The sequence below is a fragment of the Eurosta solidaginis genome, chromosome 3 (assembly GCF_040869045.1).
Source record: "Eurosta solidaginis isolate ZX-2024a chromosome 3, ASM4086904v1, whole genome shotgun sequence".
Lineage (NCBI taxonomy): Eukaryota > Metazoa > Arthropoda > Insecta > Diptera > Tephritidae > Eurosta > Eurosta solidaginis.
The window spans coordinates 215,946,256-215,972,734 of NC_090321.1; the positions used below are offsets into that span (position 1 = coordinate 215,946,256).

The window sequence follows — 26,479 nt, forward strand, 5'->3', positions numbered from 1 at the left end:
CCTTCACATATACAACTACCCCCACTCCCTTTTAAAACTCTCATTAATACCTTTAATTTGATACCAATATCGTACAAACACATTCTAGAGTCACCCCTGGTCCACCTTTATGGCGATATTTCGAAACGGCTTCCACCTATAGAACTAAGGCCCACACCCTTTGAAAATATTCATTAACACCTTTCGTTTGATACCCATATTGTACAAACGCATTCTAGAGTCACCCCTGGTCCACCTTTAGGGCGATATCTCTGAAAAGGCCACCACCTATACAACTACCACCACTCCCTTTTAAAACCCTCATTAATACCTTTAATTTGATACCCATATCGCACAAACAAATTCTAGGGTCACCCCTGGTCTACCTTTATGGCGATATCTCGAAACGGCGTCCACCTATGGAACTAAGGATCACTCCCTTTAAAATACTCATTAACACCTTTCGTTTGATACCCATATTGTACAAACGCATTCTAGAGTCACCCCTGGTCCACCTTTAGGGCGATATCTCTGAAAAGGCGACCACCTATACAACTACCACCACTCCCTTTTAAAACCCTCATTAATACCTTTAATTTGATACCCATATCGTACAAACAAATTCTAGGGTCACCCCTGGTCCACCTTTATGGCGGTATCTCGAAACGGCGTCCACTTATGGAACTAAGGATCACTCCCTTTAAAATACTCATTAACACCTTTCTTTTGATACCCATATTGTACAAACAAATTCTAGAGTCCACCCTGAACCACCTTTATGGCGATATCCCTAAATGGCGTCCACCTATAGAACTATGGCCTACTCCCTCATAAAATACTCTTTAGTGCCTTCATTTGATAAACATGTCATACAAACACATTCCAGGGTTTCCCTCGGTTCATTTTCCTACATGGTGATTTTCCCTTATGTTGTCACCATAGCTCTCAACTGAGTATGTAATGTTCGGTTACACCCGAACTTAACCTTCTTTACTTGTTTTTCGATACTGATGATTTGGATATATGGAAGTCTATATCTATCTCGATTCCTTTATACCTGTACAACCGACCGTTATCCAATCAAAGTTATTATACTCTGTGAGCTCTGCTCAACTGAGTATAAAAAGAAGGGAATGGACGCGAAAAAAGGGCCCCCAAATTGATGGTTGCCTAGGGCCCCGCTGAGGGTTAATTCGGCCCTTGTTTCTTGGTTTCTTTGTGATCACAATCCAGCAGCGATCCCATCTACCGGACCAGTGTGCAGTTAAGTGTTTCAGTGTTTTGTCATTGTGCTTTGGAACAGGTTGTGTTTAAGACGTGTTGTGGATTTCCTCGCTATATGAGTACGTTTTCAGTTAAATTTATTAAGGATCCTCGTTGACGCGTTTGACCCGTTTTCAACAACGCTCAATCGGTTACTTGCCAACGTTTGTGAAAAGACGGCTAAAAATAAGTTAGAAGTTCGATTTCGAAATTAAAAAGGGATTAATTAAAATTTAAAACTCCACATCTCTAATAGTTAAAATCAACTGTGGATCTAAATCAAAAAATTGTAACAGAAAAGAAATTTTTATTTTGTAGAAAAAAAACAACAACAGAAAACGGCCATAATTGTTATACGAGAGAAAAGGTGTGTATACTTCGCTTAACCACTCGCGAAAACCGCAATCAAATCAAATAAGTAAATTCTCAGCTAAAAAGTGTTTTTTTTTTTTCACCTTAAATAATATTTAAAAAATATATATATTTTACTATAAAAAACTTATGTTTTTCTGCTTAAAGTTTTAATAATTCACTGGAATCTCAAAATTTTTTATAAAATTTGTGATATTCATTTTTGTTTTATTGCAAATAAAAACTTGTTTTATACCGAAATACCACTTAAATCAGCACCAACAACAATAATAATTTCTCTTTGATAACAAAGAAACTTGCAATACGTAATAGATAACCATTAAAAATAATAACGCAAAGTTCATTGGAATACACTTTTTTTTTGTCAAAAAAAAAAAAAAAAAAACAATACACCAACAAATAACAAAAGCTAAAGAAACAAAGTTTGTGAAGATTTTTATGGAAAGATTGCGAAAACGTCGTCAGCGCAATACTAGCAAAAAGTTGAAAACAAAAACAATACAGCAAGGGGGAAAAATCAGCATGCTGAGGAGGGGATTCACAAATGTTCGCTTTATTTAATTTGACGAACTATTCTGAAACACCCTATTATTTGAAGAAGTCATGTATCAAAGGTTTATTGAAAAGCACCCTTTCACAGAATTTGTTTCAAAAACGCCCCATCAAAGTCATCATCATTGACCACTTAAGCGATTTTGGCCGTTTCATAACAAGTCACGCCGTTTATCGCGATAATTGACACCAATTGAGAGCAACAATGGAGGTCAAGCCATCCTCCACCTGTCTCTCTCAACTCAATGGAGGTATCTGCCTTCATCTGCTTCCAAAAAGGGTGCCGATTGAGATACTTTCTCGTCTGGAGCGTCTTCGTCCAGTCCAGTGAAGCCTTTGTGTTTTTATTTGCTGCTCGTACAGCTCATCAATTTACCTGCTTCGATACCCGCAATCGGCATCACGTACAGGACCATAAATATTCCCAAGAACTTTTCTCTCACACACTTCAAGATCCAACTTATTTTCTCCCCACACCGTCCATGATTCCGAGCCATACTTCGGGAGCGTGATTTCGTCCCGAGAGGACATTACTATTCGAATGCCTACCCAGTCCAAAGTAAACTTGTTGAAATTGATTATTTTAATAAAACCGTTTAAAAACTTTTTCTCTTACTGCATTAAGTGCAGTAAAACTTAGATATGCATCGAAGATAATATGAAAAATATGAAATTTTGTTTCTAATATCAGTAACAAAAACAATTGTATAAATAAATATGAGCATGTCTCGCTAAATAAATACAGATAATCAGGGCTGTCATGGAATCCAAGTCGGTTTTGCATTTTGTCGGAATTACAAACCAAAATGAATTAAATTGATGCCATAAAACCGTATTGGTTTTGTCCTTTCGAATGTAAATAAAAGCGATGTTCGAATCAGCTGTTTTGCAGTGTTATCGGTGCACCGGCAATTTTGATGTTAATTTTTTTGGCAAAATTTTACAAAATAATTGTTTTGTGCATCTAAACAGAAATAAACAAATTTATTGTCATCAAAATGGCATCAGCAGTTGTAGCATTTATGTTATTTGAAGAAGAAAGTTGCGAGAAGTTCAAAATGAAAATTTTGAAAGATCGCAGCAATCCATTTGAGTTGCCAGAGACAGCGTAATTGAAAATATTTCGTAATGTGGGTTTCTAAATATTTATAGTGTATTTGCAGTTCCATACATACTTAGAGGCTTTCCGAATTGTATTAGACACCATTGAAGGACGCTTAACTCGCTCGAAAGTTCTGCCAGTGCTGCAACTTGCATCTACGTAACGATTTTTAGCTGAAGGATCCTATTAAAGATCAGTTGGGAAGGATTCTAGCATGAGTGTAGGTAGAAGCACGGTGTCAACGATTTTAGATGATGTGCTTCGTGAAGCCCTTCGCAATATCAAAATACTGTGTTGCATTGAATTTTTATGCTTTCCCCTATTAAGAATGAAAGTATATGTAGGTAGGTAAGTAGGTGAAATGGCTGCGACCCTGGTCGCCCAGTAGCTATTTAAAGCCGTTTTGATGCCATGTAACTCGTCTAAAAACCTATGGAATGTTACGGTCAATGTATTACAACCAGCCCGAATTGTTGATAAAATTAAGAAATTTCGGGGTTGCTATCACAGATAACCCTCTGAGGTCTTCTAGAAACGGGGTTCCAAGGAACCTTAGACGGGCTCTAGCTAGAGCCGGGTATTTACACATAAAGTGTTCTACTGTTTCCCTGGCATTTGGATCTTTGCAGCTTCTGCAGTAGTCGTTATACGGAATGCCCATCTTTTCCGCATGCGTACCTACTGCCCAAGGACCGGTGCAGACTGCTATCAGTTTGTGTGTGTTAGCCCTGGATTTGTTTAGAAAACTTCTCGTCCTCTTTCCATCATTGTGTGGCTAAAAGGATTTTGATATTGCACAGGCGGTGATGTTATTCCACTTTATTTGTGCTTTCTTCTTTGGATATTCCCCTTGGCTACTGCTAAGGGTATGCCTACTTCGACACTGGTTATTTCCTCTTTCATCTTCGATGAGCCCCTGCGTGCTAGCTCGTCGGCCTTCTCGTTGCCCTCTATCCCCCTATGACCCGGGACCAAGATAACGTGTAGTTCCAGATTGGTGGATAACTGAGTCGCTTACAAGCCCGCACTAATTTTTAGTTAATGTGTGGCGAGGAAAGCGCTTTTAGCGCTGCTTGGCTATCCGACAGGATGCAAATTTTACCAGCTACATTCAAGCCCTCCAGTGATCTGCAGGCTTGCCAAATCGCGAGGCTTTCTGCTTTAAACACTCTGCAGTGCGATGGGAGTTTGAATAATGCAGACAAATCTAGGGACTCCGAGAAGACTCCAGCCCCCACTCCCGATTCTAATTGCTTCTAATGAAATCTAAAGTGTGGCTCAAATGCTAAAGTTGTGAAAATATATGTAAATTTACATTTATGTTTATAAAATTAAACTTTATTTACTTACATTTTTAGAAAATATTCAACTCCAAGAGATAAACAACTATGAAAATATTAAATCGAACAGAATTTAACTGATTGGTTTGTTTCAGATAGCAAAATCAATATTATTGGATTCTGTGACACCTAAAACCGACACTCATTGCAATTCGAATATTACACCGATAACATTGGATTTCATGACACCAAAGTAATTTTGTTGTCGTTTTTAAATCCGATTCTGACTACAATTGGATTCCATGACAGCCCTGAATAATATTGATATGATAGAGAACAGCGGAAGTACTGCTTTAAAAAACACTGCTATAAATCCAATGTTACTAGTTAAGCTCTTGAGCGCGCCTATAATTATTCGACACAATTAGAATTAAAAACATATCGAATTGGTATGTATCTAATGTTATATAAAGGAATAGCAACAAAAAGACAATACTTAGAGACCAATTACAAAGTGAGCAGCGGGCATTCATATGGATAAGTGGTTAAAGGCATCTGCCTTTAAACTAGTATAAAGTAGGAATGTTGGAGATTTCGAGTTCAATACTCAGCTCCCCGCAAGGTAGCTGATGATGAAATGAAATATTGAAACATGTCCTAGTAACCAACGCCGTTTGTAAACTTTGCAATTTTTTTCTAATATCAATAACAAAAACATATAAAATTTCCTTTATCATCCCACCTTAGATATGAAGGGCGAACGATTGGTGTATTGAATAACTCACTAAAGCTATCAAATTCTGTCAATTCTGTGATATATGAACTTTGTATATCACCTGCTGAGTGGAATATCACCCTATATCGGCTGCAGTTTCAAAAACGCTCTATATAAACATTTTTTTAAAACACCCTATTATTTGAAGAAGCCATGTTTAAAAATTGTATTGAAAAACATCCTTTCTCAGAATTGGTTTCAAAAACGCCACATCATAATCATCATTGATCGCTTAAGCGATTTTGGCCGATTCACAACAAGGCACACCAAGGGAGCACCAATAGAGATCAAGCCATCCTCCACCTGTCTCTCTCAACTCAATGAAGGGGTCTCCCTTCATCTGCTTCCAAAAAGAGTGCCGATTGAGATACTTTCTCGACCGGAGCGTCTTCGTCTATTCGCATAACATGACCTAGCCAGTGAAGCCTTAGTGTTTTTATTTGCTGTTCATGCAGCTTACCACTTTACCTTCTTCGATACCCGCAATCGGTATCACGGACAGGACCATAAATATTCCCAAAAACTTTTCTCTCAAACACTTCAAGAGCCAACTTATCTTCTCCCCACACCGTCCACGATTCCGAGCCATACTTCAGGACTTGTTGGCAAGAGTTATTCTCTGTTTCATTTCTAAGCTGACATTGTTTTTGCTGTTAGTGTTAGTTTACAAATAGACCAAATCCGGCACAGCCTCGAATTGTTTATCCGTCAACAGTGACGTGGCTGCCAAGGCGCGAATTGGCCGATTCTTTCTTGGATGACAGCAAGTACTGCGCGTTTTACTCATTAGCATACGCCAGTAATTGTACGCTCTTATACTAAATTGTACCATTACGGTATAGTTCAGCTGCTAGAATTATCTTCTCAAGCGTTTTGTTAAAGAAATCTCGCGAAAAGGCGTCGCCTTGTCGGAAGCGTCGTTCGGTTTCGAATGGCTCGAATATAACCTTCGCAATTCTTACAGAGCTGATGGTGGTAGTGCTAACGTAATTTGACAGAGCCTTATAACTTTGCAGGGAACATAAATTCAGACATTGCAGCATACGGTCGACGAAAAGATGTTTAGTGTCGATTCTCCTATCGTGAGTCTTCTGCAGGATTTTGTGCATCGTGAAGATCTGGACGATTGTAGATTAACAAGGCCTGAAGCCGCACTGCTAAGGTCCAATCAGTTTGTTGACTGTGGGCTTCAGTCTTTGACACAGTACGCTAGATAAAACCTTATAAGCGATATTAAGCAGGCTGATTACGCGGAATCGCATAGGAATTGATGCATGATCTTTACCTAAAACGCCCCATCTGAGCATAAATTCAATGCATTTTGACGGGGGTTTTAGAAGCATATCCTGAGACAGGGCGTTGTTCAACCGAATTCTGAAATAGGGCGTTTCTCAAAATATTTCTAAGATAGGGTGATCTTGAAACAGCAGGCGAAGCTAAGATTCCACTAAGCAGTCGATATGTTTTTATTCCTCCTCATGTTGAAAACTTAGTACTTATGTATTTTGAATTTCTCTTTTATAAGATCAATATACATCGGGTGATTTTGTAGAAAAAAAATTATCAAAAAGCTCTTTAAAATGCCTCTTCTTGTATTGTTATGTTGACAAGTTGTCACAGTTTTGTCATTGTCATTAATAGCATTGCTATTCTCAGGGACATATAGCATTGAAAAGCTTTTGTTTTTCGCCACGAAACAAGCATTGCCAGCGGCTAAAAGTAGGCATATGACAGTTGTCATGTTGTTAAGAATTGTAACTACAATAGATTTTTTTTTTTTGGTGTAGGAAGATATGGTGGATCTTACGAAAACTTCGGTTTGAAAGAATTTTCTGCTTTCTTCGTTCATAAAGTACCTACTTAAGCTTTTCAAAGCTACTTTTTTGGGTGAAGCACTCTAATGGATCTTAAAAGTACGTGAGGCAAAATAAAATATGTTTGTAATTGAACAACAAGCAAACTTAACACGGCATATGCACGTTAGCGCGAAATTAAAGCCAAAAAAAAGTTATAACAACAACAACACACAGTAATAAGTCCTAATTCAACAAATTGTACAATAACAGTAACAGATATTTGATATTTAATTAGCAAAACGCTCACCTTTCGTTGTTTGCTGATGCAGAAAAAATTCAAATAAAAACCTTTTCTAGTTAAAAACAATTTCAAATATATTTACATACATGCAAATTCGTGTGCACATATGTAGATATATAAATATGTACACAGGACCGTAGAGAGAAAATCCGGGCCCGGGACTAAACAATTTACGGGCCCCTATAAAAAATCCACTAATACATTTGATTAATTTGAATTAATGACGTCTCATTCATAAATCATTATTGATAGATTACATCAAAAAAAATTGTTGCCACATCAACTAAATGATTTTTGGACTAAGAGCTGAAAATAAAATTAACACAGAATATTTACTATTTATACTATTTTATTGTAACGTAGAAATAAAATTCTCTTTTAACAGCCACATATTGTTTCAAATAATCTTTTCTAGTTATTTGGTAACATATTAATACATTTGTGATAAATTAAATGAAGATATTCAATTGAATAGCAATTGTTTTGCATTCGTTTAAAATTGTTTCCCATTGGTTCCTGATCAACTTCAAATCAGCATTCAGCGGCATTAACACCACATAAATTGAGAATGTGGGTTGCACAAGGCGAGTAATCAGCATTCGAGTTTTTGTCGAGAATGTGACGTAGTGCTCCGCTGTAAGCTTCTTTCATATTGGCGCCGTTATCGTACCCTTGTGCACGACAGTCTTTTAGTGATATTTCATGGTTACCTAGAGTATGGAAAATTAGATCAGCGATATTCTGACCAGTTTTTTGGTTACAATTCACGAAAGCCAAAAACCCTTCTTGAATCCTAACTTTCTCCAATGATCTCTAAGTATCGGATCATAATGGCTAATGAGATCTTAGATGCCCAAAAAATGTCCATTGTTTCGTTCACCAAGATATATACTTCCGCCTTTGAAAGCTAGGCCTCTTTCACCCAAAAATAAAATAGTATCCAAAATTCTATATAAAATGTCTTTCCACTTTTGAGTTTCAGTGATTAGCTGTTCATGGATAAGTAAGTGTATCAATTGTAGCCTCATTTTGAATTAGATTTTGTAAAGATCGCCATTGAATACTAAATTAAATGTAATCTTGAGTATTTTCGTCTGATGACAATTTATCGTATAGCTTCTTCCACACCTGAAATTTCGAATATCCGCCAGAAAAACAAATTTTAGGTTGATTTAAAGATTTGGCGCATAACAGACCATGGTAGGCAATAAAAAGCATAGCTACTGGCACTCCACACCAACCAGTCACGCTCCACTTTCTCTCCATTTGGCAAGATTCTGTTCAACAATGAGGTAGGAAATGCCTCGTCATGACGATCACGTGGAAAAATAACAGGAAGCTTTTGATGTCCTCTACGAATTATTTCGTTGACTTCTTCAGATCGCAAAAACTCATTATTCACGGTACCGATATCGAAGTCGTTTAAATAATCTGGACTTTGATACAGAGTTGGTGGTATTGTTGGAAGACTTTTTTAAGATGAACCTTCATCCGTGTCACCACGAAAACTTTAAGATTTCGGATTCATGTAAACATACATTTTTGTTTAATGTTTTTATTGTCTCCCCAGGCCCAGGCAAAAATCATTATCAATAATCGTTGCTTTTGCAATTCGGCTTAAAATTTGCACATGGAACAACTAAAGACTCTCCTGAATTAAAAAAAAATATGTCTTAGTACATCTAAATCGCGGGCCCCCTCAGAAATCCGGGGCCCGGGGGAATCCCCCATTCCCCCACCCCTCTCATCGGGCCTGTATGTAAATACAAGCACCTGTAAGTACATACATACAACATACATATATATATGTGCGCATAACGTATGCAAACTTTTTTATCGAATAATTAACTGAGAAAAATTTTAGTTTCTATGCTTTTTTTCGAAATTGAAATCATCACTCTTTTTAAAATAGAAAACAAATAAAAAATTACAAAATTGCTTTAATTTGCAATTTTAGTAAAGAGAAAATTACTGTGATGGCGGCGTTGGTTTGTAAATGTAGTAAAACATTTTAAAGTGATGCCGGCTTGTTCAAAACTAATTTATGACTGATTCCAAACAACGGTCCAGTGCCGGTTTTCATTTTGATTTCGTTGTATTTATGGGGTTGTAATGAGAGGATAAAACTAACAATTTACAAAAAATTCATATGTAATGAAGCTACTAAGGGCGCTTTAAGATTTTTGAAAAATATACTATCAGCCGAAATGTGAAAACAATGAAAACAATGAAGAGCCGCCTCGAAGTTTGCAATGAATTTTAACGCTTTCTTTAATTAGCATTTTCGCAAGCATTCCCTGAGATATCTTAACTATTTTGAAACTAACGAAGATACAGACCTTTTGACGAAAATACTAGTTCTAGCTCAGTATCAAATTAATGCTCTCACACTGCAGTAAGTAGCAATTGTCTTCCAGTGCATTGCTTCGCTAACCTATCTAAAATACCTTCGTTTTGGCTTAATCTCAAACGCTCCCATTTCTGCGCCTGATTGTGCATGAGCGATTTTGGGACTGTCTCTTAAAGGGACATCCTATGATATAAGACTTACAAAGTTGCGCATTTCTCTAAAGAGAGATAACTTATGGCTCATGATTGGCATACTAACCGGACACTACCTTCTAGCGTCACATTCATATAATTTAGGCCTTGCAATAAAAGCAGAAGTAGGAAGTGCGGAAGCAGGGAGAAATTGTTGAGCACGTGTTGTATTCATGCACTGCGCTCGCCAGGTCAAAACTCCTACTCGGCAGTGATTTGGCAAACACTCCGAGTGTATTTCTGCCATGAAAAGCTTCTCTGTGGAAGCTCATCTGCCTTTCAGATGCCGTTCGCAGTCAGCATAAATCATGTAGGTCCCGTCCCGCCAAATTTTAGGAAACATTAAAACAAAGCACGATGCAAACTGGAGAGAAGCTCGGCCTAAAGCGTCTTCGGAGGTTATCGTGCCTTGCATTTATATTGTTTTGGAAATTAACTTCAGTTAACCCTAATAGCCCCGACGACTGCTTACAATCAAAAATTTTCCTGAAAGACTTCGAAAATTGGCAAGCGGTGTTGTCCACCAGGCAAAAAATCCACAGAAAATACTCTAGAGTTAGAGACTCTAGGGTGTATCAATGGCCCTGCGACAACAACACAAGTCACCCGAAGCCCTCCTAGGCTTGGCCTCCGAATCGTTTTCATCTTGGTTTAAAGGAACAATCCCAAAGATACCTTACCACGTTAGTCAGCATTAGTGATACACCCTCAATTGGAAGTGGTCTAATGGCAAGAATCTTGATCTCGTCATAAACAAAAACAGTTCTGATAGGATTGACAGCTAATCAGGTAAGCAAGTGGTGTTGTCCACCAGGCCAAAACTCCACAGAAGAGACTCTGCGGTTAGAGACCCTAGGGTGTATCAATGGTCCTGCGACAACAGCTCAAGGCAACCGAAGCCTTCCTAGGCTTACCATCCGATTCCATGACAGCATAGTGTAAAGGAATAATCCCAAAGATACTTTACCACGTTAGTCAGCATTGGTGATACTCCCTCAATTGGAGGTGGTCCAATATCAAGAATTTTGATCTGGTCATAAAAAATAGCAGTTCTGATAGTATTGACAGCTAATCTGTATAATTCAGACCACCTGTTAAGACACCCTATCCTTATGTATGGCTCGGAGTCTTAAACGGTGTCGAAAGAAAATGAGATGGCTCTAGAAGTGTCCGAAAGAAAATTTCTCCGGAATATGTATGATCCTATCCGTAATGGCGATGGCGAGTACCGAAGGAGGTATAATGATAAGATCAATGAGCATTACACAGATATGACAATGGTGCAGCGAATAAAACCCCAAAGGCTTCGCCAGCTAGGTCATGTTATGCGATTATGAGCAAGGAAGTATTTCAGTCGATACCGCAGTTTGGAAGCAGAGGAAACGGGAGATCTCAAGTGAGTTGGGAAAGGCAGGTGGAGGAAGACGCCAACTCACTTGACGTAAGTCATCACCAAACAGGGATAGTGACTTTTTATTTAAAAAATAATGATAATAGCAAGACAACCTGGCACTTCACTAAGCCGTCCCCTAGTGTATTCGGATTCACCCTTACAAGGATTATATGTCATAAGCAGAAGAGGCCACTTGGCGGCCCTAACTTTTAAAGCCAGAATAAGATTCTTCACTAGCATATAGTGAATTGGTAGTAATCAGTTCCCCCTGTGAAGTATCCCTTCTTTTTCTTTCCCTGAGTCGTCGCAACCTCGCTCCTCTATGACCATTCTTCCACTCACCATGGCTCTAGCAAACCCTGCAACCGGTTCTTTTTTGGGACGAGTACAATATTTTAACTTAAATTGAGAAAACACGACTAGGGCTCGTTTTAGATTTTAAGTTTTAAGGGAAAGTTTGTTAAGTTTGTAGGTACATACTTGGCAAACCAATTTCGTGCCTTTTGCCAAAAATCTTAGGAAAACATTTAACTCGAAAAGAATTTATAAATGGAAGACGCCCAATTTTCCAAAAGAAACCATTTTTGGAAGAAGTTCTGAAATATTGTAGATAAAACAAGTGTCGTATCTTCAACATCTAACATCAACATCTAATTACAAATATAACCGATTTCCTGGACCTTTTTATCACCCGCTGAAGATAGTCGGCTGTGTATAGCACCTTATTGAACACCCTGTCAAAACGATGCCAAAACGCCAAAAAGTAGCCATCTGGAACATCCCGACAGGCAGTTTATGGATAAAATATTGCACCGCATTTTTTTTGATTATGTGAAGTTAAGGGCGAATTAATGGTGACTTATAACCATAAAGCCATAACCAGATAAAACAGCTGATCGAACCTACCTTAAGGAAATTAATGTAATCGAGTTAGCGTTATGGTACGTCACCATTAATCGATTATATTATTTCCCATAAGGTAGGTTCGATCAGCTGTTTTATCTGGTTATGGCTTTATGGTTATAAGTCACCATTAATTCGCGCTTTAGTTAGTAACAAGTAAAGGTGTCTAAGTTCGGGTGTAACCGAACATTATATACTCAGCGAGAGCTTCAATTGCACATTTCATTTCAGATAAATTACTGTTCCACATAACACGTGGAACCGCCCGTTTAAAAAAATGTCTTCCCATTTCCTCTTACAATAAAACATGATAAGTGAAATATCATTGATTCAAAATAATATTTTGCTAACTTATAGCTTATTATTCTAGTCTATGACCCTTTTAAATTTCTTTTATATCTAAGTTGCCGTGGTCTTTAACCCATCCCGTCCATTTTTACTAGACATATTTTCTGCTATAAGGAAAATGTGTGTACACAATTTCATTACGATGTGTTAATTTTTCTTCGAGTTATGGCTCCCGAAACATAGAAAATTGCGTAGTCATAAAAGGGGCAGTGCCACGCCCATTTTTTAAAATTTGAAGTTTTTCCTATTTATTGATTTAAATCCACTTGGGAAATGAAATACCATTGATATAAAGCTCTTTTTCGCAAAGATATCTTATTTTATTCGTCCACAACCCTTCTAAAAATCTTTTATATAAAACTGGGCGTGGTCCTTAACCAATTTCGTTAATTTTTCTACAAAGCATTCCTTATAGTAAAGCAACCTCTGTTCCGAATTTTGTTACGATAGGTTTAACGATTTTTGATTTATGTTTAATAATATTTGTAAAATTGATTTTAGCACAAGTGGGCGGTGCCACGCCCATTTAAATTTTTATTTATTTTTTTTTTTCAAATTTTTATCAAGAGTCTGAATATCTGTCCACATGTCAAATTTCAACATTCTATATGTATTATTTACTAAATAATCAGTTTTTTTGTATTTTACAAAATGTTATATATATAAAAAGTGGGCGTGGTGGGCTCATTTTCAATACCAATCTATTCTGCGTCGTGTACCAAATTTGGTGAAGATATCTCAATATTTACTCAAGCTATCGTGTTAACGCACAGACGGACGGACGGACATGGCGCAATCAAATTTTTTTTTCGACGCTGATGATTTTGATATATGGAAGTCTATATCTATCTGGATTCCTTTATACCTGTACAACCAATCGTTATCCAATCAAACTTAATATACTCTGTGTGCAAAGCACGCTGAGTATAAAAAGCTGCCGATTTCACTTGCTGAGAAAATATAAGTGTTGCCAACTGAAGAAACTGTTAATCCCGCAAAACAAATTCAATATTACCAATATTTTTTTTAATCTGGTAACACTTTCATGGAGTAAGTGAGCAAAACAAATGATTACAACAATAGTAGTTATTGCTGACTATATTGTTGCTGTTCTGTTTGTTGTTGTCATTGCACTTAGTATAGCATTGATAGTTTGCTACTCTTGCTATGATTTCCTATTTGTTGTTCAGTTTTAATAATTCAGACAGTTGGTCTGTCGGTTAGTCAGTAGCTTGGTTGGTCGGTTGATCGCTAAATTAACTGGTGAGCTAGAGAGCTGCTTACTTGTTTGATCAACTGAGGGTACTTAAAGTAATCTTATTATCTCTATTTTTGATTATGTTTAATTTTTATTTTTTTGCGTTTTATATGTTTTTATAACTTTTATGTTATTTTCATACATACATATAAACATATTTACATATAAGTGTACATATACTAGTATATGGAGAGAGTGTGCATAGGGTTTCTATAAAAGTATAAAAGATCTCTCGCTATCGGTGGTGGATTTGTTATTCGTCTGTTCAGCGCTGGATGCCTAACATCAGTTTGAGAGCTCAGCTTGGAATATTTTCAAGTCATTGTTTGCCTGTTTCTTGTTATTCACTTTTGTTGCCTTTGTCATTAACATTTGTGCAGGTTTTTGAGTTAAATTTTTTAGTTCGCGGTTATTCGTATGGTGAGTAAGACGTGTTTTTCGTGTGCTCTATTGCCGTTATTGTTGTTACCTGTAATACATTTTTTTTTTTTTGAAACAAGTATTGAGCTCTGCTTAGTATTGTTGTTGTGTGGTGCTGCGTGAATCAAAAGCCTGTTAAATAAATATACTACGGTGAGAGTCATTTATTGCTGCTGTTTTATGACGAATCTGGAAAAAATTCAGTTTTTTTTGTTAAGAAATGAGTTTTTTGTTTCAATTTATAAAAGTACATACGTAATTCAGAAAAAAATTTAACGCATAATTGTGAGCGTAATATCGTGTATTCAAAGCTGAAATAATTCATATATTTTATTGCTTTAAATCGCTGAAAATTTAAAAGTGTCGTTGACAATTTTGCGGTGAAGGAAAATACACATGTGCGTGGAATTTTCACATAACTCCATTTCCACACGCAGAACTTCCAGTGAAACAAGTTGGCAACAAAGCAAAAGTTTGTGCATTTTTTTTAGTTTTGTGTGCATTTTTTTTAGTTTGTATGTTTTTTATAAAAACATCTTGGGTAATTCTTTACATTAGCTCACAACTGCTACAACCGTCCAAAAATATCGGGAGAGGTGTCAAAAGAGGCGCTTTGGACCCAGGACCACGAATCCGAAAGCGGAAATTGACGATTTTACATATTTCCAGAGATATTTGTTAACAAAATGGAAAATTTTAAGTGGCTGTTGTAATTTTAATGATTCTGTTGTACCCACAAAGCAAACTGTGGGTAAAAGTGTTTTGCGCGAATATAGTTTTGGGATCCAAACCGGTGCAATACAGACAGGTGTTCTGCGCAAAAATACTATGGATCCCACCCACGCGTTCGGCGCTATCCGTTGCCATTTTTGGGTTTTTTGGGGATATAACTAAAATTAAAGCGTCTTTTGACACCCCTCCCGATATTTATGGACGAGTTTTACCAGTTGTGAGCTACAGTAAAGAATTACTATCCAAATATATACTAGAATATACATTAGGGTGATACTTAAATTGTTTGTTTTCAAAAAATGAGACTGTTAACATACAGCAGCGAGCACGAGAATCTCAGTGGCAATTTTCACTAAATTTCGTCAATTAAATTCTTTTTATTTTCCATACCTAAACTAAACTATGCAAATCAATCCCAAGAAATGCGAGAAAATTTAAGAAAATTTAAATTTTTTTTATCTAAAATTTTGTTGTTTTTTTTTTTGTTTTTGGTTTTTTTTTTTTTTTTTTGAGTTTGCAGTTTTGTAGCTCAATCACTGTTGATCTAACAAAGCATAATTTATATGTCTCCCAAAACTCGCAGAGTTCAGATTTTCTTTCATATTAGAGACTAAGCTATGTGACATTCGTATGGAGGAAAATATAAAACACTCTTTGGAAACAAAAATTTCAAAAGTCATTTTTTTTGTTTTATCGGCCTATTGATAAAGGACTCCAGATCCGATTTCGAGCTCAAGGCCAGAAAAATAATTTTTATGATATCACATAAAGTATTATTTTGGCCTTGAGCTCGAATTCGAACCTGGAATCCATTTTCAAAAATCAATTGAACTTTGAAAAACTAAAATTGATTAGCCTACAAAAATGCACACTCAAAAAAATTCAGAAAGTTCTAAACAAGTTCGAAAAATTTTTTTGAAATTAGTTTGCATATATACTATGCTGATCCGGAAATAAAGAGATCCTACAAGCTGCCAGGTCACTGCAGCGGTTTTCAGCCGGAAGTAGTAGCCGAGGTAGAGAAAAGTGGAATATAACTTTGCCTTCTACTTTATCGGTAAGGGGGGCTGCTACAATGGACAAATTCTCATTTTTACTTCAGGCCAATTTGCCAACCATGGGAATGTAATATAATAAAGGAAGAGGAGTGGAATCCAGAGAAGGCTAATAGGAACGAAATGCAAAAGAAAAAGTAAGAAAAGCATATCGCAGTACGAAGCTGCCTCAAGGAGAGTGAGCGCGTTGCATGCCACAGTCATAGATGAATGGATTTGCAACTCTTTGTTTCGAGAGAGCGCTGTCAAAATGCACATTTTTTATAACATTTATCAATGATGCCACTCCAAACAAAAATGAATAGATCTGAAAATGGGGATTTTTGACATACATTTCGGCGATTATAGTTTCAATCATTTAATAAAATGATAGTCGTAAAATATTTATTTCCTTAAAGTTATTTTACAATAATACGACTAGTTAGAGTTAAATATAAACAAATCTAAATAAAACTAACATTTCGATTAAATTTATTAGTCAAATATTGTAAAGCATTTAACTCGCAGTGAAAACCACATATTCTTCTGAAATTTCAGTAAATCGGACCTATGATATAACAGTTAACATTATTTAATGGATAGGGCTTATCCTACATGTCTGGCGTTCCAGGTTCTGTGATCAAAATGGACTGGTTGCATCGGGAGTTCATATTTACAAAACCTGTTTTTAGTGATAACTTTTGAATGGGATATAATATTTACCCTCCGGCTTCGAACTAATAATACTTACACTAAAACAAGTATTTTTATCCTTTTTCCCATAATTTTTGAACGCTATTCTACAGTTGTACGTCAAACTAAAGTTTACCAAAATTATTGGCCTGTTTTTCGTTTTGGCTGGCACATTTTTTGTTCTGGCACCCGCTTCAGCTGGCACGAGGGATTTATCTGTGATTGTTGCCAGCAACAACTAGAAGATAAATCCCTCGTGAGAGCGTAAACAAAAGATTCGTATCAATCTAATCTATGGCCACAGTTAGGCGGCGGAAGCAGAGAGAATAAGTTTCAACCATAGATGAATAGATTTGCAACTCTTTGTTTCGAGAGAGCGCTGTCAAAATGCACATTTTTTATAACATTTATCAATGATGCCACTCCAAAGAAAAATGAATAGATCTGAAAATGGGGATTTTTGACATACATTTCGGCGATTATAGTTTCAATCATTTAATAAAATGATAGTCGTAAAATATTTATTTCTTTAAACTTATTTTACAATAATACGACTAGTTAGAGTTAAATATAAACAAATCTAAGTAAAATTTGCATTTCGATTAAATTAATTAGTCAAATATTGTACCGCATTTAACTCGCAGTGAAAACCATATATTCTTTTGAAATTTCAGTAAATCGGACATATGATATAATAGTTAACATCATTTAATAGATAGGGTTTATCCTACATGTTCACGTTCCAGGTTCTGTGATCAAAATGGACTGGTTGCATTGGTAGTTCATATTTACAAAACCTGTTTTTGGTGATAACTTTTAAATGCGAAATAATATTTACCCTCCGCCTTCGAACTAATAATATTTACACTAAAAAAGAGTTTTTATCCTTTTCCCATAATTTTTGAACGCTATTCTACAGTTGTCGGTCAAACTAAAGTTTACCGAAATTGTTGGCCCGTTTTTCGTTTTGGCTGGCACATTTTTTATTCTGGCACCCGCTTCAGCTGGCGCGAGGGATTTATGTGTGATTGTTGCCAGCAATAACTAGAAGATAAATCCTTCGTGAGAGCGAAAATATGAGAGCGTAAACAAAAGATTCGTATCAATCTAATCTATGGTTTCAACGCCAAAAACGTTGCACCGAGCAACCTCTGCTACTTTATCAGGCTAGCGAGGGAAGAGGCTGGAGGCAAAAAAAGAGTGAAAGAAAAGTTGATTGAAGAAGTCCAATAACAACCTGGCACATCAAGATCTGCAAGGCAGAAAGAGGGGAGAAATACATAGCAATTCCACTAAGAGAAGAGGGGGTTGAAAAAATCATTGAAAAGCCAGTAAAAGATAACAAGGCAACTATGGTTTACTGGGAATAACAAAATTTAGTTGGTACGGAGACTTCAGCTTACTTACGATACATGAGAGGGTTGACGAACAGTCTCTATCTAGGGATACACAATTCCTATGGGCAAGGGGACTTGTAGGGAGCGATCTGTTTAGTAATCAGGTTACTACTGCACGAGATAAACTTTTCGCTTCCTTCTTTCGATTTGGTAGGATGGTATACCTAAAAGAATCAAACTGAGTGGGTGTAAGGACCACGCGACTTTAGAACCCCCAAGAGCAAGACCCAAGCGCGCGGTTCTATCCACAGTATGATAGAGATATCTTGCCTGCCAAAGACTAATATACATAAACCTAGCATATGGGTTGAAGTCGAAGGGCCTAGTGTGCTTTGTGTAGTGCCAAAACTCGAGTAGAGCGTAGCTTTATAGCTTCACAGCCTACACAATCCAATTATCATTTTCACCCACCCGAAGCGGATCCTGTTATAAATATGAATGTAATCATACATATATATACGGCAAAGGCCATCAACATCGATAACACTCATCAAAAACTTCGGGGATTCACTTTGCCGCCACAAGACGAGGAAGAAGAAGAAGGAAAATACTAGGGCATCTGCGGGTCAAGAAGATAACTGCCAATATCTATATCTAATTCAGATATGAATGCATATTAGACTTGATCGAAAAAAGGTTCCGAAAGTATGCCTCTAAATATGAGGCTTATAATAGAGGATTTCGGAAAAAAACTTTTGTATCCTAAATAAAACAGCCGTAATTGTTTTTTTCGTTACGTCCCATAATTAAAATTGATATGTTTTTATTCTACTTTTGAGTATTTCCTTTTAAACTCTACAGTTGGGTTGACATTGTTTTTCCTGATAACCAAGTTATATCCCCTTAAAGTATGCTTCGTTTTTCAATTAACTTTGAAAAAATTTGTTCTAAGTCGGGTCGCCCCTCGGCAGTGATTTGGCAAACACACTGAGTGCATTTTTGCCATGAAAATCTTCTCAGTGATAACTCATCTGCCTTGCAGATGCCGTTCGTATTCGGCATAAAACATTTATGTCCCGTGCGGCCAATTTGTTGAGAAAAAGCAGCACTACGCAAATTGTAAGAGAAGCTCGGCGGATGCTGGCGCGCAACTACGTTATATCCTGTAATTGAAATTGATATTTCAATATTCTACCTTTGAGTTGAAAGTTCTGTATTTGCTGCAGTCAGACTCATATTGTTTTTCCTGTTAACCAAGCTATAGCCCCTTGAAGTATGCTTCATTTTACAATAAACTTTGAAAAAAGCGACTATTGGAAAACGACTGGAGAATTTTAAGTGATATTAGAAGTAATTAGAAAGCTTCTGAAGACCAAAATAACGTCATACTCTACAAATTTAAGGACTGCCTTGTGTGTGTCTACACATATTTATTTCATGTTTCTTTCAAGACCGTGAAAATGAGCTTGTTTCAAAGGAGCCAGCATAAAAAGCCAAACACCATCTTTAAATGTTTTTACTTTTATATTGTTTTTAATAAAATTAATTTTTTATTTTTTTTTATTTCTATTTTTTAAATTAATTTCTTTCTTCTTTTGCAATTTAACCTGTTGCTTAACGGATTGGCTTAAGCACACATGCGAACTTTACATATTGGGCACATGAATATATAAAAAATTTATGTATGTTTGTCGGTATTATTTCACTTGCATATTTCTTTCTTCCATTTCAAATTTTTTGCCTATGAGTAGGTAACTGATGAACGAAATGGTTACCTGCTGAGAGCCGATCGACAGCAAATGCCAGGCATTCTTTTTCCTAGTCATTGCAGTTAATATGCTACATACATACATATATACATTAGGGTGGGTCGATTTGTATAGACGAAAGTTAATCGATATCGCGCCATCGATTTTTCGTTTTTAGCGGACATTGTTGGGTCGGACAGGGTATACATTTGAACATTTTTTTAGTAGGTCATGAAAAAAACCTTAAAAATCAAAGTCGAAAAAAATGAAATTTCGCTGGCTCGAAAATGATTTTTTTTGGTATGGTTAGTGGAACTTTTTTTTCTGAGCCCAAGTCCTATCGAAAAATCGATGGCGCGATATTGGCTAACTTTCGTCCATACAAATTCATACATAGCGGACATTTTTGGGTCGGTCAGGGTATACATGTGAACATTTTTTTAGTAGGTCACAAAAAAAACCTTAAAAATCAAAGTCGAAAAAAAGTACAAAAAATTAAATTTCCTGGGCTCGAAAATTATTTTTTTGGGTATGCGTAGTGGAACTTTTTTTTCTGAGCCCAAATCCTATCTAAAAATCGATGGCGCAATATCGGTTAATAAACCGACCCAGTCTAATATACATACTTATTTGTTGGTACATGAATACCCACATTCACTAATAACACAAAAAGAGTTACAACAACTATTGGAAAGTGCGATTCGAAAATGTGTAACCGAAGAAAACAACAAAATATACATAAATTACTATACACCGACAAATTCAATGAAAAATGGGAAAATAAACGTTAAAAAAAAATTTAAAAAAATTATTTTAATTAAAATAAAAATAAAAAATAAAAATAATTTCAAAAAATTCGTTTTAAAATTAAATAATAAAAAACTATAGCAGCAGCAAACATTTTTTGTTCGTAGTTTTTTTGTGCAAATGGCCTTTTGGCGGCAGGCGCGCCCCATACAACCGCGCGGTATGTGTATCGAATTTTAACCTGAAATTCCTGTTACAACTAATTGAATTGCCCAGCTTCCGTTCATAGCCATCGTACTTGTTGGGCGAGGATAATTACAACTTACAAATATTGGTAGCGCATGTGAACCACAATATGTAATTAGGGTGGTTCTTATAACTCAAAGATTTACCTACAAAAAAACTTGGCGCGGTTACCTCCGAGGAAACTTAGGCTGGGCTTCCCTTCCTATTTTCGTTGTGTTCCTTTTAATTTTCCCAACAAATTGGCTGGATGGAACCTACATGTTTACTGAGAAGTTTTTCATTGGAAAAATGCACTCGAAGTGCATGTCACTGTCGAGGGGACACCCCATTTAGAAACACATTTTTCAACACGATGGACACATTTAGTCACTGCGAGGTCTTTATTGACATTGATCGGCCTTTTCAACCTAATACCGAAAATCCATGATATTATAGAAGGCGACATCATATATATATAATATAGGTTATGATCGTATCTTTAGTGTAATTTGAACTTGAACCCCTATGCAATACGTCTACATTAATGGAGCAATATAGAAATACATTTTTGTGCGATATCTTTGGCCTTGGTATTACCGTTTCAAGGAGTGAGACTGTAAAAAATATTTTATTTGATTACTAAGGACCACCCTAATGTACTTACATGTGCATGTGCTTCGTAATATATATTTTTTTTTTTTGGTTTTTAGTTTTTGGATGCAAATTTTTCAAAACTAATATTTTTTAAGGTCTCCGGCTTTCTCAGCTTCTTTAAAAAAGAAACCTAGCGCTACATTTCGTGCTAACAACCCGAAGGGGGTCTTCGTATTTGAAGGGTTGTTCTTTTAACAACATGAGGTCGTCCGAGAAGTTTTTCAAAAAAATGACCGGCGCCAAAATATTTCTCTCAATTAAGGGTGCCAAACTATGACAAAGTCAAACTTTCAATATTCTAGGGTAAGATTAATAAACAAGGGACACAGAATCAAAAAATTAAAAAACATGCACAAAGTTTTATGTAAAATATGTTTGGACGAGCTCAAGCCTCCAAATTTAAATTTGAGTATGCTTTGCCCTATGTATTTGCAAACCCGAGCTCCTTGAGCAGATTTAAGGGAATGTTAAACGCACAGCTCTTTAGAGGAATATGGGAATGATATAGAAAGATCGAGTTGTCGTATTATGTTGTTCTCGAAACAGTCCAGATATTACCTCATGGTGATAGTTCCCAAGCAAATTGGATTTATATCTGGCAAAGAATTAGCAACGTCACCAACACAAAACAGCTCCTTTTGGGTTGGGAAAGGAACCTTTCGCTTGCGGTTGATTTGAACTATTTTAGTATTCATATCACTTGTGTCCTGGTACATAGCATCATACCTGGCAACTGTCACGCGGTTCTCCTAGCGCGCTTCGTTACAATTAAACGCAATAAAGATGGCTGTATGGAAAACGGAGTACCACTGGACATCTGTTGCTCGCTTCTCTATAGATGTGCCTCCATTCAGCTAAGAAAACGCGGGGAAATCACTGCCTCTTGCATGGTTGCGAGATCCTTTTGTGGGAGTGCAAGCGATTTGGTGAAGTTATTAGATTCACCTAGGCTCATATATCAATGTTGATTGGTTCTTTGATGGGTCACTGTCCAATGGGAGTCCATGCTGCACCACTCAACATACTGGAAAACTTCTCTTAATTCAGATGCATGGAGGATGACGAGGTGGAATCATTGAGACAGCTTGACTTTCCAGCCTTTTCGAGAACTAAGTGAAAGTATTTCGGTCTCAGTTCACTGCGTTCTCATAAGAACTTATCCAGAGGCGAGATTGGTCTCATTTGAAACTACATTTTTGTGCCGCAACAGTTTTCTATATAGCTTTGGCTTAGGTCTTATGTGGTTTCGCAACGCAGGTTTTTATTGTCCAACTGCGGTTTCCCTGCCTGGGTGGCTATCATTCAACCTAACCTAACACTCGGAGGACTTCCAAAAACACTGTCGAATGGCGGCGCCGGTTAAGAAAATATTTTCAAAGTATTTAATGTTACTTGTCCCCTCTTGTTAACCTATACTACAAGTGGAGAAAATAAATATCAACGTAAACATTTGAGCAATTGAGAGTTCCTTATGCACGAATGGTTGTCGAAATAAGGTCCTTCAATATTCCCTCGGTAACAACAAGCTACTAACTTCCGCAGACTTGAATGTTATGGGGGGACAAAAAAATAATTTCCATTGCAGTCGGGATAGTGATAGAAAGTGATAGTGCATACCGGATTATATACGAAAAAGAAATGGTCACACCCGCAATACTCCCAAAAACCTTTGGGGAGCGTGTTTTGTGGTTACATAAGCAAAAAACTGCATCTCTTAAGAGCCAAACAATGGATACAACGTCATCCAGCTTTTAATATGAATTTCCTCCTTTTTCTAAATAAGCAAAGCAAGATAAATGAGTATGTTCAACATGGTCAAGTCAGATAATGTGCGAGGAATTCGAGTTAGTAACTAAGTAACCAAGCGTACTGAATTTATATCCTACAAAAGGGCTATTACCACGGCTACATCTGTGGAAATATTTTGGGGCGAAAAAAAAATCTTAATACCCACACCGAGTTAGCGATTGGCTTATCAGCATTCGCTAGACTTTAGATGTCGAGCTCAACACACTGCGTTCTAGGGCTTTATCAGTTCAGGTTCCGTGATAGGATATCTTCCAGGCCTTAATATGTATTTCAGAAAACGTTGGACAATTTTCAGCCAAGCGAAGCGAATTTAAATATTGTGCAATATCTGATATGGTAGCTGTAAACCTTTGTAGACAAAGTGAGGGTAGATACCCGATTTCACAAATGAAAAGGCACCGCGTCAACTGAAAAACAAACCGATGTTTCATATCAAAGAAGGGCCCAGAACCTAGGAGAGTAATGCAAAAGTTTATCGGCAAATATATTGGAACATACGTCAGGCTCATTTAAACTTTTATAAATAAAGACTGCCTTAGCATATGTCTCGACTTATATTTCGTAATTAATAATAAAACTCATTAGCTTTGAAGAAACTTAATACTTTCGCTTTTCAAGAAAAAAAAGAGAAAAAACGAAGCCAATTGCAGACATTTTAAGTAGAAACTTTTATTGCATGCTGGTGTCTATTTCCTTTAGTAGATAAGCAAAGGCCTTCGTACATCAAAATTTCATATTTGAGTTATGAATATCATATATGAATCCATATCATGAATCCATACTCAAGTGATAATTTACTCAGCCAAACGCTATAACGCCAAACAATGATTGGTATAGACGAACGAGTGGCCAAACAAGCTGATGGTTGATGAGCTACTACGACCGCGATAAAGACACAAAAGCCTACAATTTAGCATTGCTTACGGAAGTCGATTGTTTCATTGGCGCCTGTCTATATGTATTTATGTACGTACTAGAGTTGGCTGATAGCGATTATCACGCAGTCACTTTAGCTGTCAGAGTTATTGCTAATGTTTTGGCTCAAGTTGTTAGCTGTTGGCCAATGTCATCTTCCTTAATTAACATTCATAGAGTGTTTGCTATACTTAGATTTATTAAAAATAGCAATATATATTACATACATATGCATATACATACCTACATATAACAATTTACAACAGCAGAGCAGAAAATATGCTCTTATAATAAGCTCGCATAATCATGGAAGTCAGATCAGATCGCTAGCCACCATAACTGTTTGTGTTCCTTTGAAACTTATGTTGAGAGACTCGTCTATTTCACCTTGGCTATTTGACGTCCTATTTCTCGAGAAGCTCTGTTTCTTATAACCTTTTGAGCTCTGGAGTCGTTGTCACAAAGTTCTGACTACTAAACAAGTGATAGGTTCTTGAAGTATACTTCTTGTTTTATCAAACTACTAGCAGTCCCGTCAGACGTTGCACTTGGTCTATCTACATAACTTTTAAAAAGTTTTACCTTTCACTCTCCCTCCCCCTCTCTCCAACTTTTCCTTATCCTTTTATTCACTCATGCCTCTGCCTTTCTCTTTCTTTTGGCCTTTTTCTCCTCCCCCATTTTTTCCCTCACATCTTTTCCGCTTCATCTATCCATCGCTATCTCTATATCTTCGTCTTACTCTATCACTTTCTCCGTTCCTCTTTTCACTAATTTTCCTTATTCTTTTCCATACCTTATTCGCAGTCCCTGTCCCAATTCCAGTAACAGTCCCAGACCAAGTCCAAGTCCCAGTGTCAGGTCCAGCCCAGGCGCGGCAGACGTTGTACTGCACTACCTTGGTCTATCTGCATTTTTAAAGAATTTTTACCTCTTACTCTCCCACCCTCCCCTTTCCTTATCCTTTTATTCACTCTTCTTCTGCCTTTCTCTTTCTCTGCGTTTTTTTCTCCCTCTCCTTCTTTTCGCTCACTTTTCCACTCCATCTGTTCCTATCTCTCTATCTTCGTCTTACTCTATCCCTTTCTCAGTCTCATTCTCCTTCCCTCTTTTCTCTAGTTCTACTTATTCCTCTCTATCCTTCTTCGCAGTTCCTGTTCCACTAACAATTCCACTACAAGTGCAGGTCCCAGTCCCAAACCTACTCGCAGTCCCAAAGACAGTCCCAGTGTCAGTGCAAGTCCCAGGCTCAGTCCCAGTCCCAGTCGATCCCTGCTCCATTTCCCGGAAAAAGTATCGTAAATACGAATATAGGCAAAGGGCTATTTATATACCCCAATTCATACAAATCGAACCACAAATGGAGTTTATGCGAATAGGTTCCTGGTCCACTTCCCGGATAAAAAAAAAGTATTATAAAGACAAAGGGCTACCAATATACCAAATTTCATGCAAATCGAACCATGAATAGAATTTGTTCAAATACATCGGTTCCTGGTTCTGAAAGAAACTTCACAGCAACACTCTCCGAGTTGTTACGAAGCTATCCTGTAAATTTGAAAAAAATCGGCGGAGTGGTTTCGGAGTACTTAAGCTGCATACAAACACACATGCAAACATCGTTGCTTACGGTATGTGGGGACTATAGAATATAAGCATAAGTTTAGTCCCACTGTAGCATAATGTGGGAGCAATGTACTTGGTAGAGCTTACACGATCGAAATCAGACAGAAAATTAGACAAAACAGGGCAAAGCAAGGCAAAAGAAAGGAAAATGAAGGAAAGGAAAGGTGTGTTATACGTATTTAGGCGTTTTATCAACGAAGTACAATATATGAGTTGCCGACTTTCTATCGACAAGTCATAGGTTTCTTATTGAAGTTATCGACTTTTTATCGAAATATAATCGACAATTAATCGAAAGGGTTGATATGTTACCAAAACATTATCGGCACATTATCAAACATTTATCGAGTATTACCAATTTGTTATGCACGTGTTATCTACTTGTTATCGAAAAGTTATTGATTTGTTATCTAAAAGATATACATTTGTTATCTAAAAGTTATCGATTTGTTATAGTATAGTTACCAATTTTTTATCGAAAAAATATGGATTATTTATCAAATAGTTATCAATATGTTAACAAAATATTAACGGTTTGTTATCAAAAAGTTATAGATTTTGTATCGAAAACAGTGCTATGAATCTATCTATCATCATTTTGTTGTCGGCGTGTTATCGAATTGTAACCGACGACTCATCGGTTTGTTATGAAACAGTTGCCGATAAAACTTCAATA

At 36.7% G+C, this 26,479-nt stretch overlaps 1 protein-coding gene across 2 annotated transcripts in view; it reads left to right on the plus strand.

The window, feature by feature from the left end:
* Positions 1–1,264: 1,264 nt before the first annotated feature.
* The window catches only part of ced-6 (PTB domain-containing adapter protein ced-6), an 87,330-nt gene continuing 62,115 nt past the window's right edge, over positions 1,265–26,479 (plus strand). Inside the window, exon 1 of one of the 2 annotated variants that reach the window (XM_067775049.1) lies at positions 1,265–1,609. The gene's annotated coding sequence lies outside the window, so the exon portion shown is untranslated. Of the gene's footprint in view, positions 1,610–14,289; positions 14,437–26,479 lie in introns of those variants that run through there. The other variant, XM_067775048.1, reaches the window with a different exon arrangement.